The sequence below is a fragment of the Piliocolobus tephrosceles genome, chromosome 3 (genome assembly GCF_002776525.5).
Source record: "Piliocolobus tephrosceles isolate RC106 chromosome 3, ASM277652v3, whole genome shotgun sequence".
NCBI lineage: Eukaryota > Metazoa > Chordata > Mammalia > Primates > Cercopithecidae > Piliocolobus > Piliocolobus tephrosceles.
The window spans coordinates 156,991,207-156,995,443 of record NC_045436.1 but is presented as its reverse complement, the minus strand read 5'-3'; the positions used below and the strand labels follow the sequence as shown (position 1 = coordinate 156,995,443).

Genomic DNA, 4,237 nt, shown 5'->3' with positions numbered 1-4,237 from the left:
AATTTGATTCTGTAATATAATTTAACTTTTATAATTTGTAAATAAACAGCTACTTAAGCTTTAAAAGTAGAAACACTTAAGCAGCCCTACTGTTTTCAATACGATATCATAATGACAAAGACCTATCTGTTCAATGTCCTTTTATCTATTAATTATCAGTAAAGACCCTAAATTATGACTTGTATATAATAGTTAAAAGACCACTAAGAAGTTATGTGACTCTCAGCAAGTCACCTATCCTGTCTGAGATTCCATTTTCTGATCAAATAAAGAGCCAATAATTCAAATTTTGTCACAGTTCATTTTTATTAATAGAAAATAAACACTTATTCCAGTTTCAAAGTTGTTATGCTTGAAGTTGCAAATTTAAATAGAACAAATTTTAAATAATCACTTAATAATCCTGCTTTGACTAAGGCAATGAAATGTGGATTTAAAAAACAAATATTCAGCACCATTTGCTCATAGATCTTTCTGAATTTGTTCTTAAAGTTTCTGGAACTTTCCTGTCTGTAAAGTATAGGAATTACTGAGCTACATCAGAAAGCCTCCCTGGGACAGGCACTGGGGAGGTAAGCAGTCATCAAAAAGGAATCAATGTACATTCAGCATGGTGACTTGACTACAAAACAATCCCTTCCCCTCTACGATAGCTCAAGAAAGACATGCTTCTAAGCACTGAGGTATGAGGAGTCTCAGACTGTTATTTGCTGTTAGAATTGGTCTTCTTAGCTAATAACAGTAAATCTCTGGCACAGATGCTATTGGTCCTTTATGTCCTGTGATTTTAGGAAATTCTGTAAATAGTTTGGATTTAGTTCAATTTATTCAGAAATCAAACATGTTTAATTAGGTTCACTACTCTGGCAGAGTAAGGGTATGCTGACTTAGTATCCTTATAATATATATATATATATATATATGTAATGTGTAGGTAAATCATAGTCTTAAATCATACATAGAATACCATATTATTTAAGCCTATATCTATTTTAACAAAATGTGCATAATTAAACACAACTAATGAAACTAAATCAAAAGGTATGACAAAGAGGACTCAGCTCTGTTGCTTAAAGAAATTTTAAAAAGTATGTACCCATAAAGCCATTCAAGAACAAGGAAGGAGGTGCCCTTCTCCTCATTCTTACTGTAGAATTCTTGTTGGAGCTGGGCCGGAAATGAGAAGTTCTAAATAGTTTAGAGGAGTCCAAAATCTTAAAAATCTTTTATGCAAAAAAGTCTTTCTGCATCAGTGAATGTTAGCACTCATCAGAGTTTCATAATAACACAAAACCAAAGCCCAGTCCATACATTTGATCAGATGTGAAAGTAATGGATGGAGGACTATTATGTCAGTCTTAGAGTTCCTGCTGGCTTCTTCCTATATACTGTTCACCAATTTGAGTGAAGCGGACTTTGTGAGAGAATAGTGTTTGAAAGCCAGGATCTCTTTTGAGCATCTCTTCCTAAGTGGAATACACAACAGATAAGGGAGTAGGCGAGGTAATACAGGGAAGCTACTCTTTCCAGCTCAGAAGGAGTTGAAGAAGCCCATATATGCATTCAAGAAACCCATGGGATCCTCTAGCTATGGATCGCGGCTAATGTAGACCACGGCAGCATTTTCCTGTACAACTCCAGAAACCCTGGGTAGCGGTTCACAGGATCCAAGGTCCATAGATAAAATGAATGGGGATAGTCACAGAGGCAAGAACTCCCACACAGCGCCTTCTGAACTAGTTCCTCTATTGATGTACGGTAAGAGACTATCAATGACTAAGTTCCTGTCATCCTTGAGGATCCCTGCCCACATGTCCCACAGCTCAATCTCAGAGGGCCCAAAGACTGGGGGTGAGACCTCGAGAGAATATAAAGTTCACCAGCTGCATGAGGATGGGTGGCAGCACACCTCATCTGTGAGTAGCTTTTGGAGGAGTGGACGGTGAGTCTCAGGAAAGATACCTCCATTCGATAGACAGGGACTCTTCATGGTAAGCAGATCAGACAGATTATGCTTGTGCCTGTAGAGCAGTTCCTGAGCAACAGTATCTCCATAGTCATGAGACTAAAGGTTGACCCTGCCGTTCTGGAGCTCCAGATGCCCCAAAGCGCTTCCACGATGCTGGCCTGCTCAAATATGGAATAGTGATGTGGTCTCCATTTGTCACTGAAGCCAAAGCCTGAGAAATCAAGGACAATCACTCGATAAGACCTCAAGGTCAAACTTCCCAAATATTGTACCAATCATAGCCGGATGTTGGAAAGCCGTGTAAACGCCCAACTATCTCCGGACTTCCAAGCACACCCACAAAATCTTGGTAGAAGATACACAGTCCGTTGTAAGTGAACAACTTTCCTGAAGACTTATATGAGTGAAGGGCAGGGGACAGCTGAAGAGGTGGGATGTGCAGGTACGCAGCAAGGAGGGTCAGGGCCAACAGCCCCACCTGGACCAGCCACTACCTCATCCTGATTCGGGTAAGACCTGGGCTACAGGACCCCATGTTTGGGAGAAACAGGTTGTGCAATAATTTCATTTTAAAAATCGTTTTCTATCAGGTGTTTTCTTAGTTTTGTCTTATATGCTTTATTTGTGTTTCACCTAATTCATACTCTTCTTGTAACAAAAACAGGTGATGCAACTCTTTTCTTATTTCATACTTGATAGAACTGATGCATAGAACCACAAGTGGTTTGGCAAGATGATAGACAATAAGTAGCTAAGCTGTAATTCCAGCTGTAACACCTATTTTCTGAAAATTGCGATATAGATTTTACTTATTCAAGAAACTAATGACCCCTTTAGTTGTATAATTCTTCTATATTCAAGGTGTTAAGAACAGTATCTTAAAGCTATGAGAGTTCATATAACTTCTGACAACTGACTCATATATTTGCAGAACATTTTAGATGGAGAAAATCTGGCTCTGAGTTGCGTAGAAAATCCGGAAGAAATTTTGCTTTGCATTTCATACACTTTGACAATTATAATTGGTAGAAATAATAATGAGGATAATGGCATTCTTCAGCTTGACTTGTTAACTACCTATTTCCTGCCTGTAACCTTAGCAAAGAGAAAGGTCTACAGAGGGCTTCGTTGTTATAATATTAGACTTCTCTAATTTCCCTTTGACCTCTTTGAATCAGGCTTCTTATCTGGGAATCTGACCAAAACTGTTCATCTCACTAATTTTGATCTGCTCTAGGTACAGGAAAAGTGCCACATTTTCAAATTCATTATTTTAGCTCTTTTAAATTGTTTCTGATACCAAGGCAAAGGAGATTATGTTTGAAAACAGAGGATACAACAACACTCATGACACGACTATGTAAACTCTCAGAGATGATTAGAGTAATAAGGTCTCATTATGCATTCCTACCTTATTATGGAGTCATTGAGCTGGAAAGAACGTCAGAGATCTGACAGTTCAATATACTAATTTTACAAGTAGTGGAAAAGGGAAAGAAGAAAAAAATTAGGGAGGAAAAGTTGAGGGGGAGAAAGAAAGAGAGTAAAAAGAAAGGAAAAAAGGGAAGAGGAAAAGCAAGAAAAAGTAGGAAAACATTTGATTGGGATAAATATCTGCTAGGCATTGTATTAGATGCGTTATTTATATTATCACAGTTAATGATTTCATGGTTAGGAGGGAGTAATTTGTGGATTAAAAAAAAAAGCAGTATTTCAGGTACAATAAATAAATCACCACAGACCTCTTTTATGGGGCAATGCTGGATTATCATCAGAAATAGTTTTATGTCTTACCATTCATTGTGATCCTTAAAGCCATTAGTCTTCCGCAAAGGTCCCACACTAACTAGTGAAAGATCTGAAACTTGAATTCATTTTCCTGATTTCTCCCCTAGTACCCTTTTCATTATACCATGCCCCCTCTTCTTTATGCCATGTATGCCTGTGAGACATTGTACAGCACAGAGATGAGCATGTTCTCCAAATTCAGTAGATTACAGATTCTTCAGGTTGGGATAACAATGCTCAGAAGTGGGTCAGCTCTTTGGAAGCCAAATTCACGCTGAATTTACAGACGGGGAAATGAAAATAGGTGCAGCTGTCAGTTTGATAGACTCAAGCAAATTGAACAACGTGATTGTCAATGTAAAAATTACCATGTTTAGGTGTATGTTAGTGTTATAGAGTAACTCAAGTTTCGTACTTTAGAAGACCCATAAGAAGTTCTTTTTGTGTGATGCTTTAGACTTAAATGTTTTTAAAACAACA

General features: G+C 37.7%; 1 pseudogene; it reads right to left on the bottom strand.

Annotated features, from left to right (window-relative positions):
• Positions 1-1,531: 1,531 nt before the first annotated feature.
• Positions 1,532-2,468, bottom strand: LOC111549821 (annotated as a pseudogene).
• Positions 2,469-4,237: the final 1,769 nt, after the last annotated feature.